Raw genomic sequence first — 27519 nt, forward strand, 5'->3', positions numbered from 1 at the left:
TTAAAAGATGGCACTGGCTCAGTTAACATTTATGAGGTTTTCTTTGTGACCACAGATGTAGAAACCCTTGTGAAAACTTGACTCCCCCTCACCTCACTTTTCTGCAGAGTCTAATTCACCAGTAACAGAAAGCAATTGTGTTTTTCAGGGCCTGCTCTATTATATGAAATAATCAGTGGGTGGAGGAGGTTTACAAGAAAAATAGTTCCATCTGTATGCTCTAGTGTCCTCATAAAACATGAGACTAAGATAAGTGACTTACGTGATGGAATCTTACTTTTACTACAACAGTATGTCACTTTGGGCCTAATTATTCTGCTACAGAGTAGGAATAACTATGTAAATAAGGTGATGTAATTTGAGCATGAGTATGACTATATTAATATTTGCATTAACTTCTGAACATTTTATGCAAACTAGGTGTTTTCAAAAACTAGAACATTCACACTGATTAGGTTATCTCTATAATTAAAATGTCAAAAACTAATGTATGTAGTGTAGTCTGCAATTTGCATTTTTTACTGTACTGATCAAGTTCTCTAAATTTGCAAGAGTTAAATCACCAAATAATGTCAAGTATTGTGTAAAACACCTGGATAATATTTAATAGCTTGAAACTGGGCCAAGTGTCCTGTGTGAAAGGGGAGTATTTACACAGTTAGTTCTTTCCAGCTGTATTGGATATTCTCTTCTGTTTGATTGCTTTTAATTTGTTTTTGTTGCTTGTTTTTTAATCCCTTTACAGTGGTTGAGCAGTCATGCTCTGGCCTGAGTTTACTGAACAGATAACTGTCACTGTGATAGAGATAACATCTTCCATCCCCAGTTATATGACTTTATTGCTTCCCATGCACTCTCTCTGGTTTAATTGGGTGGTATGCCAGTTCAGCTTGTTAAAATGGCAGAAAACTAACTGAGCAGTGGCAACAGGAGACAATGAGACCTTTTGCCAGGAAGCTGTTAATTTGGCTCAGCTGAAACTATGCAACTTGTGGACAAGGTTTTAGCAGCCAGTGAACTGTCACCATTGTACATAATTGTCAAACATTGTCAGGCTGTTTCTCAAAACATCTCTTCATTGACTGATGCCGATTTTTGTTGTCTGGCGCATTGTGTCAGCTGTAAAGAGAGAAATGAAACCTGAAGCACCAGTGGCAGTAAAGAGGCTAGAATAAATGGGTTGAAATAGAAACAGATTGTTTCTCATGCTTGTACAGGCCAAAATACTACTTCAGGTAACTTTCCTGGCAAGAACAATGAAACTGCCAGATTATGTATGAAGGAACTGAGGGAACAAACTATGTAATCAGCACCTGCAATAGATTCTGCTTCTTTGCAATCTAACATCAAAAGCTGCAAAACCAGTATACTCAACTTCACAAAAGAGCTTGAACATCTTTCGGGAACTTTGTCTACAAGTGTGGATTCATTCTGCTTACCCTGAATCACATTAAATAATTCTTGTGCTGTTCTCAATCTAAATTGTAAGGCTTTAATTCTCCTCAATTATTTTAAAATCCATTAGTGTTGGATACCCTGCTGTCACAATCTGCAGCGTTGTAAAAGTTGCAAAACAATTTATTCACAGCTGTAAAAAAGTCAGACTCTTTTGAGGTAATTAGTAACAGGTCAAACTTGGAACTTCATGCATGTAAACAACATGATATTTTAGCCCGATGTGTGACCACATAGTTACAAATGGCAATTATTGGCATCACTTAACACTGAACCAGAGATGCACATTCAGAATCATAATTAATCATATGTATGTGTAATAGTGTCAGTATTGGATGCCTTTTATCTTTAATATTACTCTGTATTTTTGTAAAATTTGGACTAGTAAAAAATGAAAAAATGTTCATGTGTGATTAATTATGCTATCTGAATCTTAGCTTTAAGAACTTTCAGTGACTGTGGAACTATTACATTGAAATACAGATTTCTTTAAGTTTTGTCTGCTCTAAATCCTTTTCACTCTCTTCCTTGCCTCTGAGTTTAAAAAAAAATTGATAAGGCTTCCTTTGAATGTAGTGAATAATATTTTCAGTTATTTAAGCAATTATGGCATTATAGGAAATGCTTGCTAGGAGATTTTTCCCTTTTAAAAAAAATTCAGGACTCTCTTTCCTTCAGGTAAGTAGTGAAACTCCTGTTAACACTCTTTTCAGTAAGCTCCCAGAGGCTTATTGGCAAAACCAGAAGTCAGCTTGCTTGTCTTGTATCAGGGAGCAGCAGGAGATGCTCCATGAGAGAGAAAGAGCTGGGAGCAGAGCATGGCTGCAGCAAAGGCAGGCCTCTCTTACCAGGGCATTGACCCAGTGGGGTCAGGATGGTGATAGTACCAGTCTGAGACAAGCCAAAGCAAGAATTCAGGGATCCACCCAAAAAATCCCCTGAGAAGTGACAGGAGAAAGGGCCAAAGACCAGAGTGGGGACAAGACTTCCTATGACACAGATTAGAGCCAAGGAGGCAAGGCTGGACAGAAGACTACTTATAGGGTTAAGGTTCATCCAGGAGACCAGGGCCAGAGAGAATAGTGAACCTGCAATGTAAGCCTGAGGTCCACCTAAGAAGTTAAATTAATAAATCATGTTTGAAGGAGACATGGCTGGATACAAATACAGCTCTGACAAAGTGGGCCAGGTTTAGGTGCCCAGGCCAGAATTTAAACAGAGCTGCTGGATCACTTGGAAATGTTGTCATATATGGCTGGTAACACGCCTGGCGTTAGATGTTGTCAGTAGCCATTGTCCATATTAATTAACGTGTGGATTCTGGATTTCTGTTTGGGCCAACTTAATTTTAAAATGAACATGAAAAACATAAATAATGAGAATGGAAGACTCGTGCAGAATGTTATTAAGGCATTGTACTGGTTTTAACTGGGATAAAGCTACATTTCTTCATAGTAGCTTCTATGGGCCGAGATGTGCTTTGGATTTGTGATGGAAACAGTACTAATAATATAAGGATGTTTCTATTAATGCTGAGCAGTGATTACACAACCTCAAGGACTTTTCTCCTCCTCACACCAGTCCACCAGTGAGGAGGCTGGGAGTACACAAGAGGCTAGGAGGGGACACAACTGGGACAGTGACCCCAGCTGACCCATGGGATATTCCATACTGTATGATGTCTTGCTCAGCAGTAAAACTGGATGGAGGTGTGCAGAGGTTGGCTGGGATTGGCACTACTTGGGGACTGGCTGGGCATCAGTTGGCTGGTGGTGAGGAATTGTTTTGGGATTTTTTTAATCTTCTCTTCTTCTTTGTGTATTTAATTATTATTAAACTGTCTTTTTCTCAGCCTATAAAGTTTCCCACTTTTACCCTTTTGATTCACCACTGGGGGTAAGTGAGCAAGCAGCTGTGTGATGCTGAGCTGCCTACTGGGATTAAACCATGACAGGCAACTATACAGAGATTCAGAAATATTCTGGACAAATAATATATCACAAAAAATCTAGTAATACCTAATGATAGTTAAAGCATTTTTATCTGCTTGTGGCCACAGTTACCACAGTGGTTATTAAGTATTAAAATGACCTATATGGGGGAATTCGGATGATGATCAAAGTAACAGACAGGCTATTAAGCCGGATGAACCATTTGTCTTATCCAGAATGCCAATTCCTATGAGAAGTGCCTGCATTTGTGTGCTGATATCCAAATTCCAGAGAGATGGGAATTACAAAAATAGTAACATTAAAACACTTTGTACAAATCGCTTGATGTTCTTCTGCCTCAGTGAAGCAAATAAAAAGATGTTAAAAGCAAGACTTTGCTGTGTGTCATGTAGTTGAATCTTTTCAGGAAAAAACCCTCAAAGAAGTTTTTATATATGTCTGTGACATATATAAATTAGGATGTCTGCTTTCATATTTCCACTATTTTTGTGGGTTTATTTTTTGTCTTTATATTGAGTTGAGTTACTTGAAAATATGATATAATAATCTGTTTAAAATTTATTGTCCATGTCTAGCATTTAGGAGGTAGGACAGACATATTTATTTTTGATAGTTCATCTCTTTTTCATGTCCAAATTGAGAATTTTATGGTGTGTTTTGGTGCAATTTTTAGCAGTCTTGTTCATTCCAGGTTTTTGCTGCAGTAAGTACAATGCTCCCATACATGTACTAGCATTCCTTCTTCCCACACGATATCAAAGGAAAGATTAATTTTGTATCAGATGAGTGAGACTAGCAACATAAAGGTGACTGCAGCTAAAACTCCTACATTTTCATTTTTTATCATATTTAAGTTGGTATTTATAGAATGAATGAAGAGATCCAATTAATTGTACCTCCTATTGATGCCATACAAGGTTTTCTCCTTCAACACTTCATACTTTTTTCCTGCCTTTTTTAGGATTTGTCATAGCTAATATAGCTGTGTATTTTTATCTCAGTGTGGGAAGAGTTGAAAGACATACTCAGAAGGCATACTCAGGACTTAACCCTGCAAGTACCATGAGTTTGTGGACTCATGAGGGTCCGTGTCTGCGTATGGTCAGACGTGTCCGTCTTCTGAGATGGTGCATACGCTGGATTTCTGATTTTCAGGAGCAGTACGTGCCTCCTTGTCAGAATGCGAGGAATGGCTTCCACCAGCGGAGCTTTTGGCTTGCTCCCCCTAGGGCAGGCTGCCTGCCGCTGCACCGAGCAGGCTCTGCGGGGATCTTACAGAGTTCTGCAGGCCTTCCACAGCCTCTCTGCGTGCGCCGCACAGATACCGCTTCTCTGCTGTGCTCACATCCTGGGATCCGGCCAGTTCTTACTGTGTACTTTAAGAAGGATAAAATTTGGGTTTAAATATCGTTGCCTGGGTCTACACCGGAACCCCTCAGCATCATGCAGCCTTAACAGATCTGTTTTGGTAGTCGGGGTGATTCCTGCAGTCAGGGTTCCCTATCTTCGAAAGCTGTGATAGTCTAGAGGCCTCTGCCAGACCGATTCCCTCTTGGCCTTTTAAAGTCTATCTTTGCATATGAGACATCTGAACAATTTTGAAAGGTTCTTTAATAACAAAACGCTTTTTTGTTTGCCCAAGATAAAAGGAGAAATGCTTGCGGCACACTACTTATCTGCTACTCTACCATGTTATCAGAGAGACATGTTATGGGGTCATGCCAGGCAAAAGGCTTGCAAAGATGATGTTGGAGGATTGGACCAAGTCTAGAGAGATTTTGTACTCAAATGATTTCCTAGAGCTATCTAGTCACTGAATGGCTTCTAGAATTTTTCTCAGAGGAAGCCTTGTTATTTTGATTCAGAGAGTATTCCAGGAATAATCAAACGTGCACAGAGTGAATGGTAATGAAGAGGACCTTGGCACAAAACAGGCAGTAATTCAAATTAATAGTGCAGGTGCACTCAAAATCTCCTATGTGTTATGATGGAAGCTTTGGCCTCTAATTCAGCTGGAGATACTACTGGCTGGTAAAAATCCTGAGTCACAGAATCATAGAATGGGTTGGGTTGGAAGCGACCACAATGGGTCATCTTGTCCAACCTCCCTGCTCAAGCAGGGTCATCCTAGAGCACATTGCAGAGAGCTGCATCCAGATGGTTCTCTGGTGTCTCCAGTGAGAGAGACTCCACAGCTTCTCTGGACAATCTGTTCCAATGCACGGTCACTGCACAGTAAAGAATTCTTCCTCATGTTCAGGTGGAACTTCCTGGGCATCAGTTTCTGCCAGTTGCCTCTTGTCCTATTGCTCAGCACCACCGAGAAGAGCCTGGCTGCATCCTCTTGCTACCTCCATTCCGATACATGTAGACATTGATGAGGCCCCCTCTCAGCTGTCTTTTCCCAGGCCCAGCTACCTCAGCCCTTTCCTCATAAGAGAGACACTCCAGTCCCTTAATCACCTTTGTTGCCCTTGAGCTGGACCCGCTCTAGGAGATCCATGTCTGTCTTGTACTGAGGAATCAATAATTCTAAATTCATAATTCTAAGAGTTATTAAGAATTAATTGACTTTGTCAAACTGGAATGTTTTTGCTTAGTCACGTTTTAGTAGGTGTCAGCTCCATTTTTACTAAAGGTTTAAAAAAATCATACTCTGAAAGAATTTAGACAGAACAATTAAACATTGGCCAAGCTTATAAGCATTTCAAACCAGGATCTTACAATAGGAAGTGTTAGACAAACTTAACTGCAGATTTCTCTTCCATCTGTATTTATATCATGCTGTGTACTGACTATCTGGCATGCCTGTGCAGACTTTGTCCCAACATTAAATTTGCTTGCATCTTGTGTTCATTATTTAGTTCAAAAATTTTGTGTAGATATGAGTTGTATTTACATTTTATCATCATTTCTTAGGTATGCTAGAATTTCTTTTGAACACCAGGAAGTTGATTAGAAGTATTGGGTCTTTGACGCAGATTTTTTGCCTGCATGCATTTCACAGAACCATGCCACATAATCTTTATACTTGATGCATTCCCTTCACAGAGGTTCATTTTTGTTTTAACTTTATGCTCCTTTTTTGCTGTTCACAGTTTTTTGCTGTCTGTGAAAATGGCATGTATTGATGTGAGCACAGCTGATTAATCAGAACTCTTCTCCTGGAAGAGTTTGATTTCCCAAACCAAGTCTGGTATCCAGCATGCTGTATGTTCTCTGCTTTTATTTTTTTATTGCTATTCTCACATATTTCATTTCAACTTTATCTGAAGACTCTTGGTTCATACATTTCTTGGCTGTTCAGAGAAATATTCCATATCCATGTAACAAGATGATTCAAGAACCAATTGTGAAAGCTGTTCTTCTCTTCCTTTCACTGGGGCTACCAAAGTAATTTTATGGGCAGCCCTTTGCTTGTTGTGTGTTCTCTCATTTATAGACTAAATGCCCATTTCTAATTTCTTTATGTACTCCTTTACTTTTGTTTCAAAGAAAGAATTAGCAGGCATTTGAACTAAAGCTCTCTGCTTTTTAATATAAATTGAAATGAAAAAATCCCTGTTGTTAGCAGAGAAAAGAAGCAGATTCGTAAGTGCCTGTTCATAATTCCCATGGCCCTTTACATTTAAAGCTCCTTTCATATATGTAAAGAGGATAATGGTAATAAGGTAAATAAAGTGTGTACAGAAATGAGATAAGATATGTAAGATATATAAATAAAGATTTCTTTACATACATTTATATAAAAATCCTACTCATCACCCCAAGTTAATTAGATTATTTTCTGGCTCTACCAACTTGGATTTGTATTTTAGTTCTGCTAAATATGTCAAGGCATTTTAATATTTATCTAGAATGTCAGAAACTAGATTAACTAATACCTAATCTTTTAAGATTTTTATTTTATTTTACTTGTATTATGGAACCAACCAGAAGTTTTAATTCAAGGCTGAAGTATTATAGCACTGTATATGAAATATTAGTAGGGAAATGTCCTTTTCACAGAAAGATCTGGTTTTGCTATGTACTTCCCAAACAGTATGCTTCATATATAGTGTTATTTAACTCATGCTAAGTTAGCTATATGCATAAGTTGTGGCCTTGAAGCCAGAATGAGAGGAAAGTGACCAAAAGCTGAGCAACTAAAAAGTAAAATGTATTAAGTATACATTAGTTAAGGGATGCAAAGGCTCGCTAGTCACTCACAGGAATGTTCAAGCTCTGATGGTGCTTTTCCAGGCTGCTTAGCTGTGTCTAGGTCAGCATTGCTAGGCCTGAAAAAATGAAGTTCATCACCTAATGCTGCCCCTTGCACTCCTGTGCATGCTGTTGGCTGCAGAAGATGGTCTGGCATCAGCTGGCCTGAGAGGCTTGTGTAGGCTTGAGTGAGCCTTGAATACATATGGTGCAGCATGTACATTCAGGAGCCTCCTAGCCAACTTCTTGATTATTCTGTAAATGTTACAGAGGAAGTGGAATTTTGATAGATGGTAAATTCAGATCCTTTGTGTTTAGAAGGTCTTTTTATGGGCTAACATTAATTACCAGTAAACACTGATGGCTAATAAAAATGTCTTAGAAAAAGCCTGAGGGAATACACTGTGAGCTCAGCAAAGGACTGGGATTTGAATGATCTGGATTCTATTCTTAATTTGACCATTAATTTGTAGTGGGATTTTGGCAAGTTAATCTCTCTGTTTCTTTTTCACATCTTTTATCTCTCTTGTCTATTTTTATGGAAATTTGTCTCTCCAGTGCCTAAATAAGAAAGGAGGCAATCTGGACCGTGATTCTAATAACAGTGATAACAAATAGCTTTAAATGAAAACCGAGTTTCAGTTTTTCTATTGAGGTAAGGTTGTAATAGGTTTTTATATGTATACAGAGCTACAGATTTAAATTATGTGTTCAGCAATCTTTAACCTAAGGGATTTAATCCTGTAAGAGAGCAGTCTTTAGCATCTGCCTCCGTGTTCTGTACTGAGCTGAAAGCAGATAAACCTTGAAGATAATGTCCATGGATGTCAAGGAGGTAACAAGGTCGCATTTTTAACAATTCTGGCTCAACAACTCTATGACCTACTGCTACATGTCTGCAACATTTTTACATGTGTAATTCCCTTTCATTCCTCATACATTTTCAAAAATATTCTCATTAAAAAACCTTTCATATGATTCTGACCTTATGTTTGAAATTGACTGATCAATTATGTTTGGGATGTCTATTGCTAGGCTTACTTCAAATATACCCCGATGGTAATTTTCTTTTCACAAGAAGAGTGCTTCTACATTATGACTAATTTTCCCATCAGATTCCAGGCGATGAAGGCAGCCTTTGAGTCTGTTTTGAAATCCTCCGAATTTCAGTTGGATTCCCTGAAAAGGTGTGGTTCTGTTCAGTAAACATGAAAATAACCTCTAATAAATTCAAAGTTCATGGAGACCACTGAACATGGTGAGTTTTGTTGAAAACAGTAGATACCAGGCTTCCTGGACGCTGGAGCGGGGCGCGGGGGGGTCGTCGCTCGGGGGCCCGGCCGAGACGTGGGTGCAGCGCCCGACAGCGGCAGCGAAGCTGCGACCAGAGGAGGCGACGCACGGAGAACTGAGCGGCGCGGCCCGGCCCGGCCCGCGCGGCCCCGAACGCGACCCCGGGAAGAGCGCGCAGGCACGAGCAGCTCCGACAATTCCAACACGGGAGCGACCGAAGGAGAGAGCAAAGACGCAGCGAGACAGAAAACAGCAGCCACTTGGAAAAACGAAAAGATCATAGTAACTAAGACCTTAGGGATAGTAAAATGGTATAATGTTAAGCAAAATTATGGTTTTATAACAAGGTGTGACAACCAGCAAGACATATTCGTGCATAGAACTGCTATTAAAAAGAATAACCCTGAAAAATGGATCCCAAGCTTGGGAGATGGAGAAGTGGTGGAATTTAATATTGTACTAGGGAGAAAAGGGTTACAAGCATCGCAGGGCACTGGGCCTGATGGTGTTTCTGTAAAAGGCAGTATATATGCAAAAAATCGTAGTCATGTTAGACAGTATCTCCATTGTAAGCCCCCCCTACAGTTTCCCTTTCCTAATCCCACCTTTCCCTTTTACCCTATGTCCTATTACCCCCAGTGTATTCCTAATCCGTTTTTTCATCCATGGTTTCCCTCACAAAACCATGCTTTTGCCAATTGTTTCCCCAAAAATCCCTTTCCAATGCCGAGTAGGGGATGAAAAGGGGGAGGGAAGAAGTTAAACCCTCTCCTGCCTCAGTTTCCCCACAAAGCATGCTCAGAGTTCTGTCTCCCTTCTGTCAGCCCTAAGATGTTCCACAGAATCTGTTTGGACATTTAAAGACTCAGGAAGGTGGCTTGTTTTGTCTTGAAACGGTTCTTGTTATGTTTATCCAGTTGTTTTCATTCTCCTTTTATTAAAATAAAACGGGTGAGGTGTTGGGGTCCCTCCCCTGCCGTGTAGCCCTGGGAGAGGGGCCCTGAGGGCACAGACACGGGGCTACCCTGTCCCTGCTCAGCCTCGTTCCCATTGGTTGGTTTGTGTTCCCTGCGCGGGCAGAAGGACCCTTGGTCCCGTGACTGGAACAGTTCCTCGGCAGAGCCCCGGCCATGCGGCTGGAGAAATAAACATCTCTGAAACATCTAGCAAGAATCTGTCTGTCCATATATATTTCTTTTCCACGGGACTCCTGGTTGATATATGCGTGTTGCAGGATCCCCACTGCAACACCTGGAGAAGGGAGTTACATTGTAATTGTGTTACAATTGATTTTATCAATTTACTAAATCTTCTTTTGACGGTACAGATGTTTTGCATCCATACTGTATGCTTGAATCCATACTGAACGTTTTTGTGCCTTGAGTGTGCAAAAAAAGAACACATCATGTCCTTCATGCAAAACTTTGTGAAAGCAATAAATAGTCTGTTTCATTACACTATTTTTTTTCCCTTTCATCTCAGGTTATTTTTTTGTTCTTGTTGTCTTTTTATTTGTTTGTTTGTGTGTTTAAAAGTTTATCTAGTAATTGGGAAAAACCACCTGATGGGCACTAATGGAAACTGACCACTGAGTCCATTGTCCCACTTGCACCTGGGTTTCAAAATTGTTTTGATGGGCTGACCCTTTAGACCTCAAAGGATAATCAAGTCTCCTAGCCTACTCAACCCTGAGTTTGAAAATAACACACCAGCTTTGTTAACCAGATTGCACAGGAAAAGCAGAGTCTCTAGACTGAGACTGGCTATTACATATTTGTTATTGAATGCCTGTCAAATAGTACCTTTCAGTTACAACCCACACGAGGCAGACCTGACACAGATACTTGGAGATGAAAAGCTGTGTATCCTGTTACCAGTCACTTGAGCTGTTCAGTGGCCATCTGCTGATTGGAGAATAAAACATCATTAATAATGTATTTGTGGACTGTGCTCTGGCTTTTATATTGCTATTAGTTCTTCCAGCATGAACTATATCAGCATTATTTAGCTTCTGAGCTCCAGCATCTCCTTAGTAGCCACAGCAAGTTTTTTTGTATTTTCTGTTTTAGGGGATAAAAGAAATTAAAGCATATGATGTGAAATTAGAATTGATCCATGAGTATGAATTTGCTTACAGTTTTCATAAGAATCTATACTACATTAATAAGTTTTATCACTGTTTCAAAATAGTTTTCCAAAAGAGGGAGTCTGAGCAAAGAAGAATAACTTGTATAATAGTTTATTGTAACTAAAACAACTAATTTATTACTTGATAATATAAATTACTTAATGCTATGAAACAAGTAATGTAATGCTTTGGACTTAACAAGCTGAATGCTGACAAAGATTGGTGCAGCTCTGCCAAAGTCAGTGCTAGAAAAATAGCCAGAAATATCTAGAGAATTTTGTTTGTTTTGAACAGTGTTTTAACATTTTTAATTAACAGTTTCACTGGCACAATACAATTATTACATTAGAACTTAAGCCATTCAAACCCATAATTTACAGTCTTATCATTTGGAGGAATTGTTTTGTTTTCAAACTGCTGAACAATATGATCTGAAAAGTCGTCAGATTAAAGCCTGCAGCCAAAACAAGATTGTATTAGCTGTTAAGTTTTTAATGTCTCTGAAAGTCTTGCTTTTTTCTAACTATTGGTCTTTTTTTCTTTAGAAAGGGTGGTTTGTATACACTTAGAAAATAATTATGTGCCTGGGAGAAAATGGCATCCAGGTTTCATCCTTGATCCAAGACATTTGCAAAACAAAAGTTCTTTTTAGCCTATTATTTTTTAAAATTAATTTTAATATCAGATATTATGACTGGCCAAAACCACCACAAGGCTTGGCTGTTTACCTCTGCTACAGATCTCTGTAGGTTTCATGCTTTTGTGGCTTCAAGATTGTATTACTGCAGTACACAGGGATGGAGGAGCTATAGCTATGGCAACCACTGCCTGGTAGGTAACTGACAGCATGAATTACAGCATCTCTAAGGATTTGCTGCAGACTGGTCTCCCTGCTGGTCTGACTGCTCATTTTGGTTTTGAGCTTCAGGACAAGGACCAGCATCAAGGCCTTTTCTGTTTTTGGTATTCATCCTTCTATAAGAAACTCTGAAGAGGTTATGTAGATAAACAGGTACAGATGGGTCTTAAACTGGTTTAGACGGGGATTTTCTTGCAGTCATATTTATTATTATTCTTCAAGTGGGACAAATTGTGTCTCGTTTTTGCTAGTATCAGTTCATAGCAGTATCACAAAAGCCAAGAGACTGAATGGGGAAACATGAGAGAAAATAATTTCTTAATATCTCTGCAACTTGCTGATTAAATTTTAAGAAAAATTATACTGATGTCCCTGGATAATGTGTGAGTGGTCATGATCCCAAACCTGAAATTCAGTTTCAGGTCTCCTTGCTCAAAAAACCCCATTTAATGCTGATTAAAATATTTCATAGATCAGAGTTTAGTATCTCTGTTGACATCATATTTGGACTTCTTTTTTATGAAAGCTGTTGGCCATTTCTATAAAGATCATTTGCCAGCAGTTATCTACTCCCAGTTGCTTAATCATGTACATTTGAAAACAAAACTGAATGTGCCTGAAACTTACACCTGCAGCCAAATATCTTGTTAGCGCAGATATAATAATATTAGGTAATAGTAATAACAATGATTTAATTGAGCAACCCAGGACACATGTTCTGACATTATATGCAATTAAATAGCTGTTGCAAATGTTTCTAGCTGTTGCAAATGTTTCAAGGAAAATGAAATTAATTTGTTAGAAAATGAGAACTGCAACTTAAAACAAGTTTCAGCAGTCATACCCAAAAAACCCAAACTCTTATCTGAATGAAGCAGTTCATAATATAGAAGATCTGATAGATTTGATGGATTTCTTTAGAATGCTTTCAGAAATCGTTAGTAGAATTTCCAAGATTGGAGGATCACACACAGAATTTTATTGCTTAAATATCATCTGCAAACACTAAAGGGTAAAGCTTGATTATTAACATATGTTAATACAACAGTTTACTAAAATGGGAGTAAAATATGTTTATGAAAACAACCACAGTAAGGTGATTTTAACTGTAGAAATAAAATGCATAAAGAAGTTCACAGGAAAAATCCCTGTTAAATGTTTTTGGAGTTTGCTGGGTTCAAAATTACTCAAATTTGCTTCATTTTAAATTAAGATGACCTAATAAAGTTATAATCCTAACTGAATTTAAATAACTCTATTTGAAAGAGGAACGCTTCAGTTGTGGAGTGACAAAGCTGAAGCATTTGGGTTCTTTTGTTTTTAGTAACTACTATTTACTTTTTCTAGTGACTGGTTTCAGTACTGTGAAAAAACTTTCAGAAATTGTTAATAGAATTTCCAAGATTGGAGGTTGCCCACTATTACTGATGAATTGATAGCTAAGAAAAGAGGAGAGAATTATTTACGTGGTCATTTTTGCAGAAGAGCATAGAGAAAGTATGCTAAATATGTGTTTACAACTGAAAGAGCCCCATCAAGAATGGGGATGGATTTTTCTTAATTATTAATAGCTTTTGTATATACCTAGTTCAGATCCTTTTTCCTAAAAATGTCATATTACTATTGCTAATAACATGAGTGGACCTCATGAGTGTCAGACGCAAAACCGTTTTCCCAGTTTGTATTGATTTTAGTAAGATTGCAAATGACTAGAGATTTTCGTCTCACAACAGTTTAGGATCATAACAGAATTATAAATATGTAGGAAATGTGGAATATGCCTTAAGAGAGAATCCATGATAACCTTTTTGCTCTTGTCAGTTTTTTTCTCCTAAATAATCTATGACAAGCACCTTTAAATTTACCGAAAAACCTTTGGTAAAAAAGGTTTTACAGCCTTCTTAGTGGGTCTACTGCTTGGCAGAATGATCACAATATATATTTTAATTCTTCTCAAAGTACTATTTAATTAATATTTCCTGTGCTTCTTCCAGTCCTCCTTCTAGTGAATTCATTGAGCAATAAATGATCATCTTTTTGTAACAACCTTTTTCATGTATAAAGAGAATTAAAATTCTGCACTCTCAGATACTTCATCTCCTCATAGGTCACATTTTCTAAGCCACATGTACTGTTATTTTTCTTCTCTAAATACTAACAATTGCTAACCCTATGGACTTTTTAAATTTAAGCAATACAAAATAACTCAGTAAATACACACCTTACTTTAGGTATTGTCATGTTAGTAATGTAAATTGTGAGCACTTATTAAACATTAAGAACAAATGCTCTCTGGTTCTGACGAGTGTGGTGTTCAGTGTGTGAAATAACATCATAAGGTCAATCACAGGTCTAAATGAGTTGACTGTGTTCCACTGTAGATTCCCATTGCTGAAAACAAGTATGTAAAATGTATCCTGGATCTCTCCACAGAAGAATACTCTCCACATCATCACCAGACTAAAGTTAGATTTTAATTTTTTTCTTCCAGAAATTAGAATTCTTATTTTGAACATGGAGAAACTTAGAGATGTAGTGTGTCAGGTAGAACTGCGGGGGATGACTGAGAGAGTATCTCCTCCTTTCCCTTCTTATTCCTGATGATAGCAATTCATTATGGCTTTTTATTTGATACAGCCTATTCCTGAAACTTGCACAGGTTTTTTCCTAAGTGCGGTCTGCCTGTTTTAATTGAAATCTGCAGCTGATTTCTCTCTGCTTTGCTGAAGTGAAGGTGTAAGCAATGTATTACGGGAGAGAATTTCTGATTCCCTGTTACTGCATAAGTGAGTATTCCTAAGCTTGGCCTGATCTGGCTCATAGTCCTCAGAACACTGTCAGTCAATTTTCAAGTCTGATACGTGTAATTCTCACAAATATCTAGTACCACTACAAAAAAATTCAGTTATCTGCTTTATGTCAGACCCTTGCACCATGGCCATGTCCTTTCAAGAGATTCCCAGGTAGCACAATCAACCTGAGGTGCATTAATCTCATTTATTTGAAAACAAATAACATATTAAAGATTACTAAGGTTACATATTAAATTTACTAAGTATAAGCTAATAAACAATTATGCCATGTGATTTTGCTCTCTAGTATTTATTTAAAAAAAAAAAGGCTTCAGCATTTTTCAAGTAAAAAAAAAAAATCCTTTATGGAAATATGGGGGTTTTTTTCTGGCTTTAGGAAGCAAGCAACTTGAACTTTACAGTAAGTTCATGTACTTATTGTACTTAATGTGTGTGCATAGTCATATGACAACACTATCCTCTAGTGGCAGAATGTGTTAACACAAGGCTCCAGCTACATCAGTGGGAACTGGTTTATGTGTGTTGAAAAGATCGTGTGTGGTAGTCATTACCCATAAATTCAGAGTTTTGATTTACGTAACACAGCAAGGAGCAATTAACTGAACGCTGCATACAATGTGATGATAATAACTGCTCCAACCACCAGCATCAGCCACATTACATATATTTTATGTGACTATCAGAATATATATATGTATATATATATGATTTGTTGTGGTTTTCCAGGCTGTTGAACTTATGTAACTGTGTTCTGCTATGGTCACTTTTTCATAGGTATTGTGTTTAACATGGTTGACCACCAGCTGGATTTTAGTCTCCTCTTGAACTCTGCTATTAAAATCTAACTCTCATGGTGAGAGTGTCTCTAGATATTGTTATCCGCAAGCACATAAAATATTCTTAATTTCTTTTTTTTGGGTTGGAAATTCCAAAAACCCAGCATATGGCTTAAGGAAAAACAATGAAAGGAAAAATTCGGTGTAAGAGAACAAACTCTGAGACTTCAATGCATTGGTATTTTAAACTTACCCACTAAGAGGGCTGGTTTAGACTGAAAGCGTATTTGCTTACTGTAAGTATAGAAAGTACAAAAATTTAAATTATTTCTCACTCATCCTCTAAAAATGTTCCTGCTCTGGAAGTTTGGAAATTTATCTATGTTAAAAATCCTATGTAATCTTTTTTGTGGTTTTTTTTTGGTTGCTGTGAGGGGTTTTTTTTGTGTGTATGTGTTTCTGTTTGGTTTTTTTTTTTTTTTTTTAAGCATTCTGACACATTTTGTGGAAATTTTATCTAAATATTTCATAGGGTATTTTGGGACTAAATAGGTTTTGATGCTTCCCGTTCATGCCTGCCCCACATAAATCCAAGGCCAAGTGAAAGCAGGAAACAGAAGACCCAGTTAAAGACACAACTTTAGCTTTTGGTATGGAGTGATTACTGCAAATGAGGAGCAGAACAGATGGAAATGAACATGTTGATGTTTCCACTGCTCTGATTTTGATTTCAAAGACGATTTGACACACAGCCAGCTCACTTGTGTATCAGGTCCAGTTACAGGACCCCATACCTGGCTTAACAATGCTTTCATTTTTCTTCTCCATACCCAGATTTAGCAGACATGTTTTAGAAGGTGGTATTATGCCTTTTAAATGTCACCATTTAATGCCCCATAAAATGTAAACACTGGATACTAAAGGGCTTCTACTGGTGTTGATATACATGATATCATTCATAAAACGTTCTTTTTTTTTATGAATTAATTTTTTTAATTCACAGGTCTATTTGTTCCTATTGTGCCAAGTTGTTTTTCAGTTCTGTACAAGGAATTCAAGGTAAATATTTTCTTAATTTCCATGTGAATTGTCCTGAAAAAAAAAGCAAAAATAAGAACATAGAAATGCAGTATTATTTTCCTCAGCAGTCAATTTATATTGCAAAATTTTTGCACTGTATTTTTAAATTTTCTCTGAGGTCTGTACTTGGACCAAAGGAAATACTTGATTTGGACAGCTCATGTGCACAGAGAGAAGTCATTGTCTTGCTGCCTTTGTTCCACAATGCTCTTGAGTAGTGTTTGCTATAGTCATACAAAATACAGTGGTAAACTCAATATGAAAACAACAAATTCGTGACAACATATTTGTAGCCATGGAACAATAACTAGTCAAGAAACAATTCTCTTGAATGAGACAGTAACTATTTTTAACGTGTCATTAAGAACTATTAGTACTATAAGTAGTGCACCACTAAGGGTCAGATGTCACTATGCAATGAATGCTGTTATTTTAAAAACATCATGCAAAGAGTTCAGATGTTACAACACTTGAAAGATCTTACTCAGGGGGTTATGTTGAGTTACGGATCCTTTTGCTTCTGACTCATGAGTTTAATTCCAGTTCACACTGCTAGTGAAAAAATAATGTATAATGTCAGATCATAATACTGTCTTTCATGAATTAACCGTTTGTGTCCAGTCCCCAAAAATACAGTTTACATCACAGATTGGCCAATGTCAGAAAGCACCAACCAGTGATTTTGTCGGCAATGTTTGAATCACCAGTGAAATTGACTTGTCCTTTTTTCCTCTGTTTCTTCTCTGAGAGTTGAGGATTGTCAATGTGAAATACAGAGAAGTCACAGAATTTCTGCCTCTGCTATGTGTGTTCTTCAGATAAATAAATGAAAAGTTATGTCAGGAAGAAATAATACCCAGATACCCTGGGAGAAAGGCTTTAGAGGGTCTGTGAAAGGGAACTGTGTATTTGTGACAGGCTGTGATCTGTTTATATGAAGACAGGTCCTACATCATAGGGGACCAAAATAATGCTCTTTATTGCTTGAGCTGTGTAAAAATAAGCCTGTGATGTAGAAAGAGTAAAAAAAATGTATTTAATTTCCACATTCTCTTCAATAGGTCAGCACCACCAGGTGACTGTCATCTCTTTTTATTTCCACTTGCCTAATTCTCTTGAATTCTGTATGTTTTGATTCTGCGTGTCTAGAACTAATAACTGAAGGGCATAAGAAAATGGAGTTTTAGTATTATATGGGCTATTATATGTTTTAGTGTTCCTGTTGGCTAAACATAAATTAATTTGGTATTATGTTACCGAAAATTGCATACACTTGATGACTGTGTTTTTTGAAATGTTGTTGTATTCTATGTATGTTTTTTTCCCTTTTAAATTTTTCTTCTGAAAAAAATACTGTGTTTATGTAATAAGAAATACAGTAAAAACAAACGTTGATTATAATTTGCAGTGTCACGTGTTCATAATTGCAAGAATCTCACTTTAAATACAAATGTAGGAATTTAGGAATTATTCTGAAACATTTGGAAACATTATATTTGGCTATGAAGTCTCATGGTTTATTGTTGGATTCCAATGCAGAGTTTTCTCAGTGTTTCATTGAAGTATAGAATAGACATGAGAAGAGCTCGCTAATAAACACAGATTTTCTTATCCCCTATTCTATTTTTAAATGAGTCTTGACTGCTAGCTCTGCAGAACTGAATTAGCAGGGCAGACAACACAGGAAGAATAGCCAAAGCTCCTTGGATAATATCCTCTGTTGACCTATAACATGGTTCATTTTATCTGCTCCTTTGAAGTTCATGCTGCTTGCTGATTTGCACAAAAAGAGAGTCCAATAATGGCAGAGTGTTCACTTCTGTTAGAAATCTGTGAAGAAATACAGGAAATAAAATCATCAGATGAATTTCTGACAGCTCAATGCAGAACTGCAGTGTCATGTGCAGGTAATAGTTGCACACCAATGATCTGGAGAATGTGAACTTGCAGTCTGGTGCCTTTATACTCTGTTTCCACTAATAACCACATGAAACAGCCCCTGTTATGGTGTAATGATGTACTGTATGTAGTGCTTAGAATATTAGATCTTTCATATGGCGAATGTGTCACTTTACAGATGGCTTAACTGAATTAGGTTCATTAGGGCAGGTGTTCTTCAGTGAATAAAGTTATTGTCTTGCCCTGAATAGGGCAGCACAGAGTCATATGGCTAAGAAATTGTGCAGGCAAAATGTCTCTGTTTTTCTGGAGTTTGACTAAAAAATTAAGAAAGAATAATTCAGCATGTAACAGACAACAGGATAAATAAATACATTGAAGGGATTGACTTTGATTTGCAGAGTCTTTTTCACTGCAATTTCAACTGTACCAGTGTGAAGTATACCTTCTCTTTCTCTCCACTGACACTATCCCATACATCTGGAAGCAATCAGTCTTAAACAAAGGGCACTGAGATCTCAAGTTAGAGAAAGCAGACCAACTGTATGTGGCAGAGCTATGACAACAAATCTGAAAGTCTGTCTTCACTGATTTCAGTTGCTGTAATTTAGATTTTGATGCGAAACTTTTTAAGTATCAGCTCACTCTTAAGTGTATTGCTGCCCAAGCTAAATATCTGGAAAATATTAAGAATTACTTTTTAATATAAATTGAATAGACAGATCGTATAAGCATGTGTTGAGAATTTATTTGATCTGAATAGGCTGCATAAGAGCCTGAAGTACAATGAAGTGTAGCTGTAAAGTAGTTTTTATACTATAGAACTACATAGAGCAGAATCCTCTGTTCAGTCAGGTTTCGCATCAACTGATTAATCTTTCTAGAATAAAAGAGCCTTGTGATTTCCCATAATGTGAAGCCAGAAAAAAAATGTGTTTACTAAAAAAAGCTATTTTACTACTAAATACTTTATATGATGGTGTATTTTTTGTATGAGTTTGTGAGCTACAGTTTTTGAAAATTAAATTGTTTTCAATGTACAGCTTTGTGTGATTTATGAGGAAATATGCCACATTATTTTTTCACTTTTCAGACTTTCAAATAAATGTCTCTAGATATGGTATAAATCAGAATCTGGCTTGTGAAAGGCAAAGCTCCTTCTGGGATTTAGTGCAGACCTAGGCTACAGGCAGGTATATGCTGATAGAGATTTTAAATCTTATATGAGGAAAAGAGAAGTTGACTGGGGATGTGGAAAAATAAGCTATGTTCTTCTCATTTTTTAATAATATTACATACTGTCAGTAGTATGAAACAATAGAACTACTAAATTGTTACCAAGTAGAACAGAAGGCCAGAATATGGCCACTTAAAAAATTAGTTGTTCTATTTGTTGAGCTGGGACTATATGAATAAAGGAATAAATACTCAGAATTGTGAAAATCATTCATTATCTGGCTCTGGGAGCCATTTGCTATTAAATTTAATGCCTTAAGTTTTAAACTGAGAACCTTTAGATGTGAGGGGGGAGTAGTTTCTTCAACTTGAAAATGGCTCCATTTCTAGGTGCATATTTTTTTACTGGCTTTCTCTGAAATAGAAGTTGCTGAGTAAAGAAGTGAATGAAGAACATGGTACTGAAGTCATCAACATATTGGTTTGTGATGGGAGATCATATTTCTATATTTGAATCAATTGACAAATGAAACTGATATAAAATAAAAACAAATTTCTAAATTAAGCAAGAGTTCTAAATGTTTTGGTCAAAATATTGTGTAACAAAAGTACTACCAGACAGAGGAGTCACACAGCCTTTCCAGGGAGTGCCTATTTCTGTATTTCGGCAGGTCTCTCCTGGGAAACAGTGCTACAAAAATTGCTGGTAATGGAGTGTGACAGGACTAAGGGATTTAATAATGAGAAGCATTTTGCCTAAACCAAATAGTGCTGCAGTATTGTTATAATAATTTAAAATAACGTCAATTCTTAAATTTTTCTGAGTAATGATGTCACTTCCTGTTCTCTTCAGGACAGAATACCCATTCTTCATTGACATTATCTTTAAAAATCGATCATTAAATCCTACATGCTCCTTTACAGTTTGAAAACACAAACTTATGAATAGAGGAATTAGCAACATCAGTAAAATAGTACTTTTAAAGATATTTAACTAAATACTAATCTTATATGCTGTGTGCTTTTTTTGTTTGTTTAATTAGCTAATAAAACTCATGGCTTCTAATATATTGTACAACAGTTTAAAAAAATCCCATGGGACTCTACATTCTAATCTTTCCTTCATTAGATGTTTGTTGTTTATACTACCACTTTTCAAAGCTATTTACTGCTCAAAGGAAAAAGTTAAGTAGATACTTTGAGAGACTTCATGCAAAAAGTTCATTACTGATCACGTTTCTTTTGAGGAATGAAGAACATGACTCCATAATATTATTTTGTGTGTTAATCACAGCACACTTCAGTTTCTTCATTACCTTCCAAGCAGTTTCCTATGCCTGGACCCACCTACTGTGAAATTATTTTACCCCTAGGAGTGTCCCAGATAATTTTCTTGCCAAATAAATATATTTAGCACCTTACATTCTGTTCTTTAAAAGTATCAGAGAGGGTGATCTACTAAGCCAAATTCCCCTCAGGATTTGAGAATGTGACTCTGTAATCTTGTGTAAAGAGGCATTAACAATATTAGTCACAGTACTCTGCTTTTTCCATATTCCTGACTAGTCCCTGATGTGGCTGTTCTTTCACAACCAGAATTCTCATTGGCATTAAAAGGTTTATCAAATCATTCTAAAAAAGAATTGAGATTTGTAAAATAGTACTCCTGTTGCTAACAGGAACTGCATATTTTATTGTTATTTACTCGTGCATACAAGTTGTACTAAAAACTTCAGAACTTTGAATTGACAATATTTTGGAGTAGGGGATGCCTGGGTGGGGACCAAGGGCAGGGTTTTATGTTTCTGGGCTTCACTACAGTAAATAACCAAATTTATATGTAGGCACTGCCTGTGTAAAAATTGTATGATAAAACTGCTGAAGGATGATTCAAAATATGTTAATGATAATGGGCTGAGTTTTTTGGACCAGCAGGGAGAACCTTAGAACTTTCAGATTCTAAATTCAGTTTTACATCAGCCCTTGCAGCATTACAGAAAGAGGACCAGTCAAATTCCTCACCTTAGTTATGATTCACATGAGGCAGTCCACCAGCTGGAATTGTTCTGCTCATTTTCTGTGCTTGCTTCCCAGTTCATAGAATCATAGAGTGGTTTGGTTTGGAAGGGACCTTAAAAGTCATCTAGTTACTAGCTTAGACTGTAGGAATTGGTTATCCTGAATGGATCACAAAATGTGCCCCCAAAGGTATCTTAGAGTAACTGACTTATACAAGGAAATGTTTAATGTTCCTTTCCGTTTTATTAGCAGAAGAAAAACGCCTGGATGAGGAGCCCAAGATGTGGTCCTTAGAGTGCTTTTTTGAACCTTTCATTCTCTTTTTTTTTTGGTTATTGTGAATTTTGAGTACATACAACCAGTCTGCAAATGAAGAATCAGGTGCTTTTTAGAGTATGTTCTGACTTCCATTTTTCTTGAATGTTCATATTTGAACTTCCCTTAATATTTATTTGACTGCTTAAAATTTTTCCTTTTTTTTTTTAGTCAGTTTAACATAATGGTAAATGCATAGGGTTGGGATTTTTTCCTGAATTGCTTCTTTGTTCCTTGACTTCCTTACTGATTTCACTGGAAGACCAAAATTGATTTCATACCACAGGAAGGATTCTGAAAACTGTGTGGTATCAAGAATGAGGCAAATGATGAATTAAAGAATATTTACTATTAAAATTTAGAGACCTAATATCCTTATGCATTCAGGATACATGTTCCTATGACTTATGAAACATTATGGAGTGTGTTCAAGATTAAGTCTTTATTTTCTTGTAATCCTTCTGCATTAATTTTTTTGTGTGTGTTTGAGAGTGAAAATAGCCTTTAGTTTGGAAACCAATTACATTTAAATGCTCCAAAACTAGGGACAGAATGGAATTAATCAATGATTATTTTACATAGTATAGATTAAAAAGTATGTTTGTATCAAGGTGAATCAATTGCATGTTTTGCGATCAGCAATAGTGCAACAATATCAAATTTGAGAAGACAGTGCTCAGTATTTTTTAGGATTCCTACCATGGATTCATTGGAAGGAATGAGCTGTGGCATATGTTAAAATGCAGTTCCTACATGGGATAAGAACAATAAATTTTGATTGAAAAGAACCATTAGACCATTCAGCTTTACTATTTGCCTCCAAAGGCATTGGTGGCTCCAAAACTCTTTAGTGAGCCTCATTCATATCTGTCTTTTAAGTCTGTTAAAACAGATTGTAGAATTCTATCTCTTAAAATGTACATAAAAATAGAAAATCGTCGTAGTATATAAGACAGACTCTGGGAAAGTAGTGTTTCTATAGGGTATTGCAACTCATCTTTTTATTTTACTTCATTTTCTGCACTGTATTTAATGTGATATAATGTTATATTGTAATGTCATTCAACATCTGTAATGTATGATCTAGTGTGCACACCATAACTTTTTCTGAAAACCATACAGGATTTATCTACTCTACCTTACTAATACATCCTGATTTATTAATGCATTCATACTACTAATGCAGTAGATATGGGTTATAGCGCAAATAACAATAGTGGGGACTGCTGCTAAACAATTTCTAGTGCCAATTTTTCCAAAAAAGAGATTATTCTATGAATGGAGTTCTTAAAATATTGAATTTGTACATTAATATATGGATAATGTTCTCATTTTCTCACTGAGAATTTATTTGCTAATAAACTCTCTCATGAGACTTGTTAAATAAGGAGACTGCAAGTTGTATGCAGCAATTTTAATTTATTTAGTGCCAATAATCTAAAAATGTGTAAGCACTTAAAAAATATTAATATAGTAAACATCTGATTACTCTGATAAGAATATTACATCCCTTGCAGATGAACAAAAGGAGGCCTGTAAAGGAGGTGTGATGGTTAAACACGAAAAAGAAGATCTGTTAAAGAAGTTGGGATGTGTTAACCTGAGTGTCAAATAGTACAGTAGGTGTGCTCTTCCCTGTCTTGCTAGCTGCTTTCTTTCTATAGCTACTAATGGACTTGTGGAAAGATATGAAAACTCAATTCATATTTCATTTACTTGGAAACAATACACAAAGTGATTATACTCATGTAGACAGCAAAAAACTCAGAAATTTTAAACAATCAATGTCTCTCAAATGGAGGACAACTTTTTCTTCCTTTTACCTAGCCTCTTGAAATTAGGAGCTTTCTTGTTAAAAAGCCAATAATGAAAAATCCCTCTGCACTGCTGTTTCCACAATTCAGATTCCAATCAGATAAACTTCCACCCTGGCTCTCTAAGACTTTGTGGGAAATGTATTGATTACTTCCATTAATAACAGAAATTTTAGGGAATTGATAAGCTAAATGTCTACATAGTTAAATGCAGTATGACCTCTAAGAATAAAGTCCAAAACATTTGAACTAATATTTGCAAGCTTAGGTGCTAAAATGTGATTCCTTAACAGCTTTGTAGGCTCACGAACAGTCAAATGACTGTCTCCAAAATGTTCAAATCACTTTTGTTTTGGTATCTAAATATGTATTTTAAAATGCAGCCTTTGGGCACTAGTGGCTGATCTGTAGGAAATTTTAATAGTTCATTTGATGATCCATAAACAAAGTCCAGAAGACTCATAAGTTTTTAAAGTACTCATCACCACTAATTTTGTAAAACTGCAGTCTACAAACTAATGAATTCTGCTATGTTGTCAGCGAGGTCCTGGATACAGACCTGCACCCTAAGTGACTGTCAGAACAAGCTCTAGATGTATACTAATTCCTCTTTCCCACTAATCTAATGCTGTCATTTGTGTTGAATGAGAACTTAAAGATACAGGCAGAAAGTTTTCAGTTTAGACAGTTTACCAGTCTGAATAAAATTAGAGTAACTCGATGACAAGATAAACTCTAATCCCCATTTTAGGATCATGAGCAACGTGAATTCTGTCCTGATATTTTAAAAAATAAATAGACATCTCCTTACAGACTACAGCAGAACAATATCAGAGGGAAAAATTATATATTTACTAAAGAATTTCCCAACCTTGCAAATTCAAGTGAGAATTTTATTGTCTTCAGAATTATCTTAGTTTCTAAAATTAATGATATAGAATATAGAAACTACACGTAGTAACTTGGGGATAGATGCTGTATAGGACTTAAGGAAAGATGGCAGTAGGCATCAGTGGGGTGTGGGCAGTATTTGTTGTTGCAGAGGAACATTATTAGTCGAACTGGCAAAAACAGAATGAAGCACGTACAAGGGGTCAAATAAGGATAAAGGGCCACATCCTGCAAAATGCTGAGCATACTTTGAAGTGCTGCCCTTAACTCCTGTTGACTCCTGCATGCAAGGAGAGTGGATTGAAAGAACGTGTGTATGTGCATGTGTGTAGAATCAAAGAACCTTATTTGAACCTGTCTTTGGGTTATAGCCAAGTACTTTAAGTCAAGATGATAGTCAGATGCCTGGGCTATGGAGTAACTTAAAGCAAAAGAAAAAAAGGAGTATAGCTGCTTTGGTTTTGATCTTGCTCATGTGATAAAAGTTCCAATAGCTTTCGATCCTGCTGGCAGGCCCAAAGACCTTTTCTCATTATATTTATATAAATGTTAATAACTATTTCAGTATTATTAATGATGGCAAGACTTGAACTCATTAAAGGTGGGAAATTTGTGGGATTAATTTGCTCCAGCATCTATTTGCCAAGAGAGCATTTTCCCAGCATTATTCTTTCTCCATATATATTAACTTTGTAATTGTGGATCAAAGCCTACTCAGCTTTGGATGTATTAAGTGAATCTTACCGAAATAGAAACTCAGAAAGGCATTTTCGCCAAAAAATGTAAGTGGAGAAGTCACGATTGAGTTCAGCTTATTAAATCTGTTTACTCAGTTTGCCTAAGTCATACTGGAATTTAAAAGAAAAAGTAAAACATGGGTATGCTTGGGCTGTGGGACATTGCAAGAAGAATATTTTAGAAGTAGTCCTGGGATATAGGTTTGAGAAACATCAACAATACAGAACAATAAACAAGACCTCATAAATATGTTGCCTGGAATAATATGTGGCTTTATGAGATGAAAATTATTCAGGAATTGTGAAAAATCAGAACTTTAAAGGCTTGTACTTTATGTTCATCTGAATATAAGAATTCCATCTGGTCCTGTGTCCCATCTCTGAAAATTGCTGACACATTTGTGCTTTCAAAAGAAGGTGTAAAAATGTACAGGAAACTACTGTGGCTGGCATTTTCCTGAACTCTAATTGCTAATCTGATTCAACTTTAAGTAGCTCTTTCCATAAAAATAAATATATATAAAATAATAATAATAATAATAATGATGATAATAATTGTAAGCATCTGCTGTATTTATATTATTTTTATATGAATATTTACATATAAATGCTTGACCTCATTTACTCCATGTAATTTAGAATATCCGGTCAGTCACATGAAATGAGACTAAAGGTTGGTCTAGCTTGATATTGCTTCTCACTTGCTATGTGAGGATTTTGTTGGTGACCCTTATTGTTTGTAGAGCAACAAAAACCTGATTATTCTTCTCTGTTAGCCTCTTTAATTGCATTAATGACTTTAGTTATCCCAACATTAATATTAGTCATCTTTTGCTTTCAAGTTTCTGGATAATTTTAAATGAAGCATCTGGCTGTGTTTTGTTTTTCTTTTGGTAGAAACATAGAATCATTAGGGTTAGAAAACACTACTAAGGTCATCAAGTCCAAACATCAACATAACACTGCCAGGTCCACCACTAAGCCATGTCCCTAAGCACCACATCTACACAGTTTTTGTACACTTCCAGGGATGATGATTTCACCACTTCCCTGGACAGTCTGTTCCCATGCTTGACCACCATTTCTGTGAAGAAATTTTTCCTAATATCCAACGTAAACATCACCTGGTGCAACTTGAAGCCATTTCCTATTGTCCTATTTCATGTTGCCTGGGAGAAGAGAGTGACCTGCACCTCACTACAACCTCATTTTGGGTAGTTGTAGAGAGCAATAAGGTCTCCCCTGAGCCTCCTCCTCTCCAGGCAAAACACCCCCACATCCCTCAGCTGCTCCTCACAGGAGTTGTGCTCCAGACCCTTCAACAGCTTCACTGCCCTTCTCTGGACATGCTCCAGCCCCTCAGTGGTCTTCCTGAATTGAGGGGCCCAAAACTGGACAGCAATCAAGGTGTGACCTCACCAGTGCTGAGTACAGGGGAACAATCACTGCCCTGGTCCTGCTGGCCACACTATTGCCTGGATGCCTTTGGCCTTGGCCACCTGGGCTCACAGTGGCTCATGTTCAGCTGCTATTGACCAGCACTCCTTTTCTGCTGGGGAGCTTTCCAGTCACTCTTCCGCCAGCCTGTAGGGTTGCAGGTGGTTGTTGTGACCCAAGGGCGGGACATGGCACTTGGCCTTTTTGTACTTCATACTATTGGCTTTGACCCATCGACCCGGCCTGTCCAGATCCCTCTGCAGAGCCTTCCTGCCCTCCAGCAGATCACACTACTGCCCGGCTTGGTGTCATCAACAAACTGACTGAGGGTGCCCTTGATCCCCTTATCAGATCATTCATAAAGATATTAAACAGGACTGGTCCCCACACTGATCTCTGGCGAACACCACTGGTGACTGCTAGCCAGCTGAATGTAAATCCAGTCATCAGCATTCTCTGGGCTCAGCCATCCAGCCAGTTTATTACCCAGTACACAGAGCACCCACCCAGGCCCTGAGCAGCCATGTGAAGCTGTTCCATACTTTTAATTGTCTTTCATATTCTTTCTGTAGTTTTATAGAAATACTAAATACTATATATAGATATAACATATACATTTAAAAATATGTAAAATAGTATAGTATTTTAGAAATGAAAACTCTAGTTTTATAGGGT

At 36.9% G+C, this 27519-nt stretch overlaps 1 long non-coding RNA gene across 5 annotated transcripts in view; it reads left to right on the forward strand.

Moving 5' to 3' along the window:
- The window catches only part of LOC125328036, a 75810-nt gene that overhangs the window by 1966 nt on the left and 46325 nt on the right, over nt 1-27519 (forward strand). For all 5 annotated transcript variants that reach the window (XR_007204506.1, XR_007204507.1, XR_007204505.1 and 2 more), the window contains exons 2-3: nt 8723-8865; nt 16480-16535. This is a non-coding gene — a long non-coding RNA (uncharacterized LOC125328036). The remainder of the gene's footprint in view (nt 1-8722; nt 8866-16479; nt 16536-27519) is intronic.

The sequence above is a fragment of the Corvus hawaiiensis genome, chromosome 6, assembly GCF_020740725.1.
Source record: "Corvus hawaiiensis isolate bCorHaw1 chromosome 6, bCorHaw1.pri.cur, whole genome shotgun sequence".
Classification (NCBI taxonomy): Eukaryota; Metazoa; Chordata; class Aves; order Passeriformes; family Corvidae; genus Corvus; species Corvus hawaiiensis.